This window comes from Erpetoichthys calabaricus, chromosome 14 (genome assembly GCF_900747795.2).
Source record: "Erpetoichthys calabaricus chromosome 14, fErpCal1.3, whole genome shotgun sequence".
Classification (NCBI taxonomy): domain Eukaryota; kingdom Metazoa; phylum Chordata; class Cladistia; order Polypteriformes; family Polypteridae; genus Erpetoichthys; species Erpetoichthys calabaricus.
In genome coordinates, this window is record NC_041407.2 from 48,281,141 (window position 1) to 48,296,186 (window position 15,046).

Consider the following 15,046-nt stretch of genomic DNA (forward strand, 5'->3'; position numbering starts at 1 on the left):
CCTGCTAAGGGTTGTAGAGCTGGTCCACTCTTCCGCGACCAGGACGAAAACCACACTGTTCCTCCTGAATCCGAGGCTCGACTATCCAACAGACCCTCCTCTCCAGGACTCCCGAATAGACTTTTCCAGTGAGGCTGAGGAGTGTGATCCCTCTGTAGTTGGAACACACCCTCCGGTCCTCTTTCTTAAAGAGGGGGACCACCACCCCGGTCTGCCAATTCAGAGGCACTGTCCCCCTGATGTCCATGCGATGTTGCAGAGGCGTGTCAACCAAGACAGCCCTACAACATCCAGAGCCTTGAGGAACTCCGGGCGTATCTCATCCACCCCTGGGGCCCTGCCACCAAGGAGGTTTTTTTGACCACCTTGGTGACCTCAATCCCAGAGATTGGGGAGCCCACCTCTGAGTCCCCAGGCCTCTGCTTCCCTCATTGGAAGGCATGTTAGTGGGATTGAGGAGGTCTTCTACCGACCCACAACATCCTGAGTCGAGGTCAGCAGCGCACCATCCCCCACCATATACAGTGTTGACACTGCACTGCTTCCCCTTCCTGAGACGCCAGATGGTGGACCAGAATCTCCTCGAAGCCATCCGAAAGTCGTTCTCCCATGGCCTCCCCAAACTCCTCCCACGCCCGAGTTTTTTGCCTCAGCAACCACCAAAGCCGCATTCCGCTTGGCCTGCCGGTACCTATCAGCTGCCTCCAGAGTCCCACAGGACAAAAGGGTTCTGCTAGACGGCATCCCTCACGCCAGTGTCCACCAACGGGTTCGGGGATTGCCGCCACTCACAAGCGCCGACCACCTTACGGCCACAGCTCTGGTCAGCTGCCCTCAACAATAGAGGCACGGAACATGACCCATTCGGACTCAATGTCCCCCACCTCCCTCGGGATGTGGTCGAAGTTCTGCCGGAGGTGAGAGTTGAAGCTACTTCTGACAGGGGGCTCTGCCAGACATCCCCAGCAGACCCTCACAACACGTTTGGACCTACCAGGCCTGATCGGCATCCTCCCCCCACCATCGAAGCCAAACTCACCACCAGGTGGTGATCAGTTGAAAGCTCCGCCCCTCTCTTCAACTGAGTGTCCAAGACATGTGGCCGCAAGTCCGACGACACGACCACAAAGTCAATCGTCGAACTGAGGCCTAGGGTGTCCTGGTGCCAAGTGCACATATGAACAACCCCTATGCTTGAACATGGTGTTCGTTATGGACAATCCGTGACGAGCACAGAAGTCCAATAACAAAAACACCGCTCGGGTTCAGATCGAGGGGGCCATTCCTCCCAATCACGCCCTTCCAAGTCTCACTGTCATTGCCCACGTGAGCATTGAAGTCTCCCAGCAGAACGAGGGAGTCCCCAGAAGGTATGCCCTCTAGCACCCCTTCCAGGACTCCAAAAAAGGTGGGTATTCCAAACTGCTGTTCGGAGCATACACACAAACAACAGTTAGGACCCGTCCCCCCCACCCGAAAGCGGAGGAGGCTACCCTGTCGTCCACCGGGGTAAACCCCCAATGAACAGGCTTCAAGTCGGGGGGCAATAAGTATACCCACACCCGCTCGGCACCTCTCACCGAGGGCAACTCCAGAGTGGTAGAGAGTCCAGCCCCTCTCAAGGAGATTGGTTCCAGAGTCCAAGCTGTGCGTCAAGGTGAGTCCGACTATATCTAGCCGGAACCTCTCTACTTCGTGCACTAGCTCAGGCTCCTTCCCCTTCAGAGAGGTGACATTCCACATCCCAAGAGCCAGCTTCTGTAGCCGAGGATCGGACCGCCAGGGTCCCCGCCTTCGGCCACCACCCAACTCACACTGCACCCGACCTCCTTGGCCCCTCCCATAAGTGGTGAGCCCATGGGAAGGGGGACCCACGTTGCCTCTTCGGGCTGTGCCCGGCCGAGCCCCATGGGTGTAAGCTCGACCACCAGGCGCTCGCCATCGAGCCCCACCTCCAGGCCTGGCTCCAGAGGGGGGCCCTGGTGACCCGTGTCCGGGCAAGGGAAAACGCCGTCCAAAGTTTTCATTCATCATAGAAGGTTGTTTAACCGTTCTTTGTCTCATCCCTCACCTAGGACCAGTTTGCCTTGGGTGGCCCTACCAGGAGCATAAAGCCCCAGACAACAGAGCTCCTAGGATCATTGGGACACGCAAACCCCTCCACCATGATAAGGTGGCGGTTAAAGGAGGAGGAAAGAAAGAAAAACACGACCAACAAAAAGAATGAGGTCAAAGTCCATTGCCATTTAATATAGACTGTTCCTACTAATGTTTATGCACTACTGTTCAAGCGCCCGTTATTATAACGGGCTAAATGACTAGTACACAAATAAAACCCATGTAGATACAGGAAGAAAGTGTAAATTATATATTGATACAGTGACTTGGCTGGAATTTGAACCCAGTACATTGACGTTTTGAGACAGCAATTTTTAACATCTATGGCACTGCATCATCCCTCTTCAAAGTTTGGAGTACTTTTTTTAAATCATAGTTTTATCGTTTGTTTTTAAATTAGTGAAACTGAAATCTGGCCACAAACAATTAAGAAGGTGCTTTTATTCATTTGTATCTGGTAAACAGATTTTGCAGTGTGACTAAAGTTTACGTTGATTTGGCATGTTGTCTTGAAGTGAAAAAGTATGCTCGGCAATGGTGTCCCATACAGGTTCACATTCTGCTTTTTGTCTAGTTGATTTGGAAAAAGGTAGTTTCAAAAATGGATGAATAAATAATGTGTCCCATGACATCAAACCCCAGCCTAAATATCCCAACACACTAACATTCATGTTATACAACAAGTTAGTATTTTCCCTTTATCCAAAACTAATCATTCAACAACCTCTAGTATACTTTCTATAATTACAGGCTGGTGCTTATGAGTCCTTCATATTTAAGGTAGAATAGCACCTAATGAAATAAATACAGTATAGTCTCTTTTAATGGCTCCATCAGTAATAGAAAAATTAAAAACTCATTTTACAAAAAAGCAGCAACATGACAATGAAAAATCTTCTTTAAAACTCAGTCAAATACAAGAATCCTCCATGTTCAAGGAAAAGTATTTACAGTGGATTATCATATGATCCATAAGTAAGTTCCTTTTAAGAAAATTCAAATAGGTCACAAAAGGCACTAGAGTGGCCAAAGTTTGACTTCAGACCACAAGGCTGTAAGTTCTATTTCCACATTTCCTTAACTATATGACACTGGGCAGCTGATGGAACAGTCCTTACGGATGACACTGCAGTTGTGACCCACTGGGCTGGCTACTTTGAGCAGCTGTTGAAAGCTGATCCTCTGGCTAAGATGTTGGACATCTCTGGGTCCACAGTTCTTGAGGCTGATCCTCCAATTAGCTGTGAACTATCTGATGATCTCAGTGAGATTGCACAGGTGGTAAACCTGCTGAGGTTAGAGGAGGCTGCAGGGATACAGTGGGTGGGTGAACTTCTCCAGGTTGGTGGTAAGGCTATCCTCCTTGCATTGCAAGCAATCTTTGCTCACTTGCTCACCTACCAGCAACCAGAGCAGTCTGGTTTTACATCCTGAGACTTCGTGGGATCCCCTCAAGGTTACTGGATATCATGGCTGGCCTGTACACTGGTACTGTGAGTGCTGTGTAGACTGGAGGAAGAACCTCTGCATTTTTCCCAGTTGATTATGGGATCTGTCAGGGGTGTTTTCTTGCTCCTACTCTGTTCAATGTTTGCATGGACTTGGTGTTCAGCAAGGTCGTGGAGACCAGCGGCTCTGGGCCATCTGTTGGCAAAGAAAGATTCACTGATCTTGACTTTGCTGACGATGCTTTGATCTTCATGAAGTCAATGGAGGTTCTGACTGGGGCTCTCGAGAGACTGAGTGAGGAGTTTGAGTGTCTGAGCTTGCGAGTGTCCTGGATAAAAACCAAAATCCAGGCCTTTAAATATCTTTTAGGCACAGCCATCAACAGTGTGTCTGTCTGTGAAGAGAGTGTTGACCTTGTCAAGAGGTTTACTTACCTCAGCAGTGACATTCATGACTCTGGTGACTCTTCCTAAGAAGTCAGTAGATGGATTGGGAGAGCATGGGGGGTCATGAGGTTGCTGGAAAGGGGTGTGTGGTGCTCCTATGGAAGGTCCTATGTAAGTCTTTAGAGTCCTGGTGCTTTCTGTCTTGCTATATGGTTGCGACACATGGCCGCTCTCCAGTGACCTGAGATGAAGACTGGACTCAGTCGGTACTGTGTCTTTTCGGAGAATACTTGGATACCGCTTGTTTGACTTTGTGTTGAATGAGCGATTGCTCACGGAGTCCCAAATGAGGCACATTACCTGCATTGTGAGGGAGCGTCTGTTACGACACTATAGCCATATGGCGTGATTCCCCGAGGGTGATCCACCTCAGAGAATCCTCATTGCTGAAGACCCAAGTGGCAGGACCAGGCCAAGGTGACGCCAACATAGAACCTGGCTGTGGCACATAGAGGGTCATTTCTGGAGGGTGGGACTGGACCGCATATCTGCCTGGGGGTTTGTCAACCAGGATCCTGAGCTGTTTCATCGTGTAGTGGGTGCGGCAATGTGCTGTACCAGTGCATGCTTCCCGACCTGACCTAACCTGACCTGACTGGGTCGATTAACCACCCCATGGTCAAGCTATAAAAAAATACATGTCAAAAATCATAATGCATATTGTTCTTGTAAGCCAGTTTAGAAGAGGTGTCAGACAAAAGTACAATAATAATAATGTAAATAACAATAATAACCTCGCCAGTAAGGAGACCTGGGTTTGCTTCCCGGGTCCTCCCTGCGTGGAGTTTGCATATTCTCCCCGTGTCTGCATGGGTTTCCTCCAGGTGCTCTGGTTTTCCTCCCATAGTCCAAAGACATGCAGGTTAGGTGCATTGGCAATCCGAAATTGTCCCTAGTGTATGCTTGGTGTGTGGGTCTGTGTGTGTGCCCTGTGGTGGGCTGGCACCCTGCCCGGGATTTGTTCCTGCCTTGCGCCCTGTGCTGGCTGGGATTGGCTCCAGCAGACCCCTGTGACCCTGTGTTAGAATATAGCGGGTTGGATAATGACTGTCTGACTGATAATATAAAAATATCCCTTGTAAACTATTATTGTTAAAGCTATGTTTCTCAAAGTGAAAGAAATTAATCCTTACCTAAAATACTTTCATCTGGAAATCATATTGCCTACACTACAAAATAAAGGTTCCAGAGTGGTTCTTCAGAGCGATGCCATTGGAGTACCATTTTTGGTTCCAAAAAAGGCCTTTCCATATGAATGTTCTACAAAAAAATGTAATTTATTTAGATCTGTTACAGGCTCCGTACTGCAAGCAACTATGAATAGATGCTAACAGATTTGTGAAATACTAATGGGTCATGATTTTAAAAGTAATCTTGCTGCACACCCATGCAACACAGGACTTAGTTCAGGTTTTCTTATTCTAATAGTAACCTGCTAGATAGCCTACCATACATTAAAGATTTCAGGTTTCTTTGACACACAAAAAAAAAAACAACTTAATATGTAAAGAACCTTTCACAGAATGAAATAGTGCTGTGTCAAGCAATAGTTCGTCCAGGAACCACTTAACCCAGTAAAGAACCATAAAGTGCCATTAACGAACCATTATTTTTAAGAGTGTAGTTTCCTTTTTAAATATTGATGTTCCATTACAGGCCAAAATTCTTGCAATAAGAATTAAGAAATAACAGACTTACATCATTTTATATGTCCAAATTGGGTTTATCAAAGGCAGGAAGAAAACTTGGAAACCAGTTAGTTCCCTGCAAATTGTAAGGGAAAAGTAGTTCAGATGGGATGGAAATGAGAAAATAATAGCTATGTCATTTTTTTTTCTCTGTCTCTTCAGAGGTGTGTCTGTACCAACTGATTCCCAGGTTATTCGACTGTCAAGGTTGTTGTGAGAAGAATGTTAATTAAATGGCCATTGGGCTCGACTGAGGCACAGTTTTTAGAGGTCTTTCATAAAGTGGCCTCTTCTCTGGAGAGGAATGAAGAAACATGTTAAATGGTGGCGTAGAGCGGTGATAGTTTCCTCCCAATAGTGTACTGGGCAGAAGATAATCATTCATCCATCACAAAGTATTTAAACAGTACAGTTCATCAGGTATTGACTTATAACAGCTGAAGATCTCAGTAGCATGTTTAGAAATGGTTGGTCCTGGTCCTCCTGTTTTTTTTAACTAATTTATTACTTAGAATATACTTCCTGCCTGGAAGGGGAGTTCAACTGAAACTCATTTGAAAATATTATTTTGTTAGCAATGCCCTAGAAATTTTTAAACCATGTCTGTACTAAGATTTGTGGGTTTTATTCACAAGAACATGTTTGTTTTCCTGAGGTTACTTGTTAAGATTTTTCTCTCTTGTTTCCTTCACAGTGTGTATTATTAAAGCAGCCGCTCACTGATGAGCCCACAGGAGTGAATGAGCAACTTTCATTTTGGATACACTCTAATTTGCATCGCTACCTGCTGTTTGCAAATAACCATTTTTAAGAAAAGCTATTTTAAAACAGTTAAAGAAGCAAACTGTTAAAAAGGTAAATTCAGAAATTAAAATGAAAATGAATAAAAAAGTAAAATGCAAGTATTACATTCTAAGGGCAATGATGAGAGTACACTTGTCCATCCATTTTCTCAAACTGTTCATTTTATCAGACCAGCACATCAGCAACATTCTGTGCCGTAATTTCATATGAAAGGTAAATTATTCTCAATAAAGTGAGATAAAAAAATGTGCCTGTCAACTAAACATAAACATAACATAATATAAAAGAGTTAAAGACCAGGGGCCTAATGCATAATATTGTGTGTAGAATTCACATTAAAACATGCCGTATGGACAAAAGCGGAAATGTGCGTACGCACAAAAAAATCCAGATGCATAAATCTGTGCAAACTTCCATGTTCTTCCACTCCATAAATCCCGGTCAGGGTGAAAAGTAATGCACGTGCACGCGCCTGCTGCCCCGCCCCAACTCTTCCCAGAATTACGCCTCTTTGAATATACAAATTAATATAAATAGCCCTTAAGCTCAGTGTTCTATGAAAAGACAATGGCAAAAACATGGGGAAAATAAAAGAATTTCAGTGAATACCAAGTGGAGGCAAAGAAAAACATACTATTTGTTGGTTTAAACAGTGATATAAAAAACAAAAGGAAGTTGATCAGGTGACATAGAGTGTCGGAGAAACTCAAAAGTTCACAAAGTCGCACAGTGCTCGAAATAAAAAAGATGTTTTCAGATATCAAAGTCGCCGCAAAAATGCGTGGTGTAGCCCACCGTCTGAGTGTCATATGGAAGCTTATTAGGGTACAGAGAAAAGAAAAAAAATAGGCACACAGTGAGAAAAAAGCTCGAAATGTCAACTTTAATCTCTTAAATTTCCACTTTAATCACATAGTTTATTTTGTCATTAAAGTAAAACATTATAAACTTCATGTTTAAATCATTTAATTTACTAGCTTCTCAAATACCATCGTAACTAAAGTAGCACATTAAATGCCTTGTTTTGTATTTTGTATATGCTTCTTAAACGGGCTTTCTCTTCCTCACAGAATCCGTTACATTTGTGATATTACAGCTCTCTGAATAATTAAAATACTGAGATGTATACTTGATATCATTTTATGATGATAGGAGTTAAAGCATGTTATTAAACATGGGAACACAGTGGCACAGTGATAGTGACGAGCTGACGCCCTGTTCAGAGATTGTTCCTGCTTCCCACAAGATGCTTGCTGCGCCGTGCGTGACCTTCGATGAAATAATTTACTGCAGCAATACCGTCTCTTTCAAATGTACTAACCCCAATTCCTGTCCGTCCTTTTCTTTCTCCAAGTAACTAATTGCCACACAATCAGCTCTGTAATAGATGTTAAGCCATCTGTAAGCTTAGAACGTCCATTCTTCAAAACTTTTAAGGAACATTGAAATATCTTCATAGTACATGTTTAATTATTCTATCCGTCTATCCTTCCAGTGTTGCGCCAGACCCAGCAAGAATACAGCGCAAGGCAGGAACAATCCCTGAACAGAGTGCCAACTCCTTGCTAGCGCTGCAACACCATGTCCTCATATGTTTAATTATTAACAATTTAGATTATTTAAATGATGTTAACATTTTATTTGTATAATATAATAAACATATTTTGCTGCATTTCATCTTAAAAATGATATTGTCATCATATGTAAATACGTGCTTTATAAAGTGGCTCAGGTTGTGCAATATCATAACTGTATCACAAGTTTACAGTGAGGTAATTGTACTTATAAGTACAAACAGTTCTACAAGGAGCACTTGATGGATTAATTGAGTGCATTTATACAGTATTTCTTGGGATGAAACTGTTTCTGAACTCGAGGTCCGTACAGGAAAGGCTCTGAAGCGTTTGTCGTATGAGAACAGTTCAAATAGGCAGCATGGCTGAGACAGCATGTGCTTTAAGCTGTATACCAATAATTCTCTTTCCGATCAGCTGCTGTAGAGCTGTGATTCCACACTCAGATACAGTGGGATAAATACTCTGAGTGGTGCAGTGAGAGTAACAATGCTAAAGCAGCTGTGGTATTTGGAATAGTTTGGCCATTCCATGGACCATTATATTGTTACAGGTTAATTACAATCAGATGCCTTAAACTAATAAACAATATGCGGTTAATTTCAGTGTATTTGATAAAGCTGCGTCAGGGATGTGGATCTAAAAAAGAAAGGGAAACAGTAGAACGGCTTGCAAAACCGAGCAGAGAACTTGCGTATGCCTGGGATTGATCTGACGTGAAAATGTGCGTGGCTTTACGGCAAGTTTAGGTTTTATACATCGCGATGTGAGCGTGGCAACAGGCTTATGCAACATTTTTGTGCATACGCACCGTTTATACATGAGGCCCAGAACTGGCCTGTCATTTATAATGTGGTTGTTTAAAAGACCCGTGGCTATAGAGGAATCTTTTTTTTTTGTAAGAACATCTATTACAAAACACATAGCAGTCCAAAGACTGTGTAGCATGAACTTTAAAGAAAAATTGAAGTCCCTTTTCAGTTTAAGCTAATGGAGATTAAGAGGTGAAGCTCTGAAGTGCTTAAAATTATTAAATGAATTAGTAATATAGATCTCATTCATTAGTTTACATTTTTCAAAAACAGTACATGGATACAGATAGAAACATGTTAAGAGTAGATTTTATATGAATGCTACAGCCTTTTTCTTCATACTGTTAGCCTTAGACACATGCAATAAACTACCAAATAGTGTGGTAGAGAGTTAAAAAAAAATGTCAAATAGGATTGACAAGCTTTGCTGGACTTGTAGCGGTTGCTATGTGAAGTGCGTGGTGTCATGGGCAGTTTGTGCAATTCCCTAGTCCTAATGGTGATGGAATTGTAATGCCGGCCAATGGATCATGTGGAAAGGAGCACCTGTCTTGGAGGGACAAATAAACTATCAGGAGAGGAGCCGGCCATAGTTACAGTCATGACGGGAAAAATGTGAAGAAGGGAAGAGAGCACCAGACCAGAAGGAGAAGTCAAATGCCAAAAAAGCAAGAGGGAAAAGTACACTACTTGCGGGAAAAAGTCAGGTGAACGCGGGTTCATTTCAGCAATGAATCGTTTTCCTTTTCTTTTGGATGAAGCAAAGTTATTAAGGAGAGGACCTGACAGGACAGTATAAGGGACTGTTTATGATTACGTTTCCCAGGACAGGAGGTACGGCTCGGTACATCCTTCACCCATAACAGACTGTATATATCATGCCTAAAAGTGAATATTTAAAGGACTCTGGTTTTCATTCATTCTTTTCTCACGATTATTATGTATTAGTGGTGTATTTTGTTGAGTGTTTTTGGGGGAGCAAACGTTGCAGCATGGTACTATGTATCCTCGGGGTTTGTTTGTTTTGTACAGTTTTTTATTTAATACATAATAACAAACCTCATTTAACTCATTGCATTCACTGGTGTGCTTCTGTACTTGTGGTGGTCTAGTAGGGAAGTAGTGTTGGTCGCTCGTGTCCCAGATCATTTCTTTATTTGTTTTTTTTTCTCTCTCTCTTTGCTGCCTCTCTAGTTTGGCAGCATATATTATAATCGTGCTGGATCAGGCAGCAGTACAGATTGAATTGCCCATTCTCAACAAAATTGGTCAAATGTTCAACCATAGGTATGGAAAATAAGGGTAGAAAGAGAGAAAGAAAGACAAACAAAGTAATTGTTCAGGTATGAGACATAGGAGTCGTTAAACTAAGGAAGGTAAAAATATTTCACATTATTTTTGAACATTGGCTGCGCTCAAGTCATAAATTGGGATCCTGAGGTGGTTCATCATGTGGTAGATGAGGGAACGTGCTGTTTCAGTGCATGCTCCCAACCAACCTTATTGTATGTTGAGTATTAGTGCACTGTACTTATTTTGCAATTTGGTGCTGTAATTAAAGGCATTCTCCTTGCATTAGGATAAACCTTGTAGATTTCAGCATAGATATTATTAAAAAATTGCTACAGTGTAATGAATTATCATGGCGAGTTATTTTAGTCTGTTATCTTATATCTGTTATGAAATACTGATTTCTTACTAATAATTAACATTGTACAAACCACCGTCTCATTCAGTATGCTTAGAAAATCTGTGAAAATTGTTTAGAAAAACTACACTGTTCTGTATTTTCTGGACTTTATGCCAAGGGCTATGTATGTACAGATAATTCTTTGCAAGGATCTTTCATAAAGATGAAGGCCATGTTTAAATAACATTATTCTCATGAACAAATTACATGTTTAAAATAAAAATAGTTCTGATACATAAGTTATCATGTTGCTAGAAATTGCTGTTGATTGGTTAATAGAACATTTTTTAGAATATTATAACAATCTGGACAAAAACAGGCCATTCAGTTTAGCAAAGCGTGCTCACTCCTATCAACTTAATTCTTCTAAAATAACATCAAGTCCAGCTTTGAAATTCTGTAAAGTCCAACTGTGTACCATACTACTTGGCAACTTATTCCATGTGTCTGTGGTTCTCTGTTTGAAGCAAAATTTCCTGATGTTACCATTTATAAGTTTCTAACTGTGTCCCAATGTTCTTGTTGAATTAATTTTAAAATAACAGTCTCGGTCCACTATACTAATTCCCTTCATAATTCTAAACACTTCAATAATGTCTCCTCTTAAGCTCCATTTGCTCAAACTAAAAGGACTCAGCTCCTTTAATCTTTCCTCATAACTCATCTCCTGCGGTCCTGGATTCATCCTAGTCTATCTTCTCTAAACTTTTTGTAGAGCTACTTTGTATTTTTTGCAGCCTGGAAGCTAAAACTGCACACAGTAATAATAATAATAATAATTCATTACATTTATATAGAGGTCTAACCGGTGTGTTATAAAGTTTGAACATAACTTGACATATACTCTACACACCAAGCTATATAATCTAACATTACATTAGCCTTCTTAAATGCCTCTGAACACTGTCTTGCAGTTGATAGTGATGAGCCCAATATGACTCCTAAATCCTTGTCATAAGGTGTATTTTCAATTTTCAGACCTCCCACTATGCATTCTAATTTTACATTTTTGCTTCCTACATGTAATACTTTACATTTGCTTACATTCATTTTCATCTGCTGCAAGCCTGCCCAAGCCTGTATGCTGACCAAGTCCCTCTGTAATGATTCAACGGATTCTAGATTATCGGACAGTCCACCTATCTCAGTATCATCTACAAACTTAACCAGCTTCTTATTTATATTTCTACCCAAATCATTTACACATATTAATAATAGCAGCAGCCCTAGCATTAACACCCCTCTTAAGGGAGGGACACCCCTCTTAACATAACCAATTTCTGATAAGGTTCTTCACACCGTAACTCTCTGCTTCCTGTGCAATTGTGCACCCATCTGTAAACTACATCCTAAACTCCTACTTCTTTTAGTTTGGTGTCTGATCTCTCATGTGGTACCTTATCAAAATGTTTTTGAAAGTCAAGATAAATAATATCATATGTTCCACTTTGATCATATCCTTTTGTTGCTTCCTCATAGAATTCCAGCATGTTAGTAAAATATGACCTCCCTCTTTTCAATCCATGATGACTGTTCAGTAAAACTCCTGTTCTTACTATGTGTTGTTCAATCTTTTCCTTAATTATTCTTCAGATTAATTTATCTGTCATGCATGTTATGCTTACTGGCCTATAGCTGCTTGGGTCTGACCAATTACATTTTTTATAAAACAGGACATTTGCCATTTTTCAGTCCTTCAGAATTTCCCCAATGCTCAGTGATTTCCAAAACACATGTGTCCAGGGTTTACATATGTACTCACTAAACTCCTTAAGCACTTGAGGATAAATATTATCTGGTCCTGGTGATTTGCTTAATTTCAGCCTTCTTAATCTAAGCAGTACTACTCCCTCTACAATTTCTAAATCACCTCAGATGCAAAGACCTCAGAAAAGTGCAAGTTTAGAGCATCTGCTATTTCATTGTATAATTGTATTCCCTGTTGTCTACTCGAGGCATAGGATAAGCATCAGATTGGGAGACCTGATTAACTCCCGTCGGGCTTAGTAACAAAGACTATTGGGCTGGACCAGGGACTATAACTCTCCTCTATGACTCCTAAGTCCAGTATGTGCTTGATTTCAAGTTCCACTTCAGCCTTCTTTGCCTCAGGAAGACGATAGGGGTGCTCTCGGACTATAACCCTGAGTTTGGTCACAATGTCGTGGGCGATCAGAGAGGTCCTTCTGGGTTTCTCGTCTACCACCTCCAGATATCATCTCTGTCGAGTGTTTAAGTTAGAGCCAAAGTTAAGGGTGTTGGTCTGAGCAAAGAATGAGCGGGGCTAGCTGGAGGAGGGATTGAGATCCCTTTCTTTCCACGGTTTCTGCAGATGCACATGATATATCCACTCGCTCGACCGACGATTGGGCTGTTTCACCAAATAGTCAACGAGCCCTTTCCTCTCCTTAACCTTGTAAACCAACTGCCAATGGGCAAGTAGTTTAGAATGGGAGATGGGAACCAACACCGGTTGGAACTCCCAGAGCATCGTGCCACGGTCATAATAGTGGGCCTGTGCTGCTTGAGCCTCCTCCATGTGACTTTTTAAGATAGGTTGAATTATACCAGATCTATCATGTAACTGCACGGTATACTCTAAAATATTAGTTGAGGGAAGAGCCTCTCCATCCCAACCTTCTTTCAAAATGTCCAATATACCCCGAGGTTGTCATCCATATAATAATTCAAATGGTGACAACCCTGAGGCGTGAGGGACTTCCCTGTAGGCAAAGAGCACGAGGGGGAGGAGTTGATCCCAGTTCCTTCCGTCCCCGCTGATAACCTTGCGAAGCATCTGTTTGAGAGTCTGATTAAATCTCTCAACTAGACTGTCAGTTTGAGGATGATATAGTGCGGTCTTTAGATGCTTTATTTTAAGTAACTTGGCCGTCTCCCTGAACGTCTCCGAGGTAAATGGCATCCCTTGGTCTGTAAGGACTTCCTTAGGAATGCCACTTGTGAAAAGACCCCTACCAGTTCCCGTGTGATGGCTTTGGAATTAGCTGAACACAACGAAACAGCTTCTGAATATTGGGTTGCGTAATCCAAGAGGACTAATATATATTTATGTCCTTGGGCTGAGGGTTCCAAGGGTCCTACGATATCAACCCCTATTCTTTCAAACGGGACATCAATTAAGGGGTGGGAAAGAGAGGAGCACAGTCCCTCTTCGGAATTTGCCGCAGTTGACACTCTGGGCAAGAGATACAAAAGCGGCGAACCTCCTCGATAATTCACGGCCAATAAAATAAGAGCTTAATCCACTCGGGTGGCCTCCTAGGAGGTGGACGTGTGCTAATTCACAAACCTGCCGCTGAAAGGTTCGCAGAATCAGCAACAATTTCCGTACCTCCCCGACATGTTTACTGACTCGATATAACAAATCATTTTCAATAATAAAGTGGGGGCCCTGTAGCATGGGTTGATTGGTGTGTTGGCCATTGACTATTATCACTGCATTCTTTGCAAATTTCAGGGAGTTATCATTCCATTGCTCCCTTTTAAATGAGGCTGGCGTTTGTCTAAATTGAAAATTTAGATCAGAGAGAGGGTCTGGTCTGACTTCAAGGGGCGGGGAGTCAGCCCAATCCGTCGAGATGCACTCTGTTGATGCAATGATTTGCGATGGACCAGGAGCCTCCCCATCCACCTCTTGGCTTCCCACACCGCTCTCCTTCGACATGGAAACAACCTGAGACATATTATTCCCATCTGTTACTAGGCCCAAATTAGTATCAGGAGTGAGTAGTACTTCACTGCTTTTAATATTAGACCAGTCCCACAAAAGGGGACTTCTGGAGGACCGCTACGGGGATTTTTCTTACCAGTCCTCCCTGACTGATGAAACATTGGGCAGTTTTATACACTGCCTGGCCAAAAAAAAAGTCGCCACCAAAAAAAAAGGTCACACACTCTAATATTCGTTGGACCGCCTTTAGCTTTGATTACGGCACACATTCGCTGAGGCATTGTTTCTATAAGGTTCTGCAATGTCACAAGATTTAGTTCCATCCAGTGTTGCATTAATTTTTCACCAAGATCTTGCATTGATGATGGTAGAGTCTGACCACTGCGCAAAGCCTTCTCCAGCACATCCCAAAGATTCTCAATGGGGTTAAGGTCTGGACTCTGTGGTGGCCAATCCATGTGTGAAAATGATGTCTCATGCTCCCTGAACCACTCTTTCACAATTTGAGCCCGATGAATCCTGGCATTGTCATCTTGGAATATGCCCGTGCCATCAGGGAAGAAAAAATCCATTGATGGAATAACCTAGTCATTCAGTATATTCAGGTAGTCAGCTGACCTCATTCTTGGAGCACATACTGTTGCTGAACCTAGACCTGACCAACTGCAGCAACCCCAGATCATAGCACTGCCCCCCACAGGCTTGTACAGTAGGCACTAGGCATGATGGGTGCATCACTTCATCTGCCTCTCTTCTTACCCTGATGCGCCCATC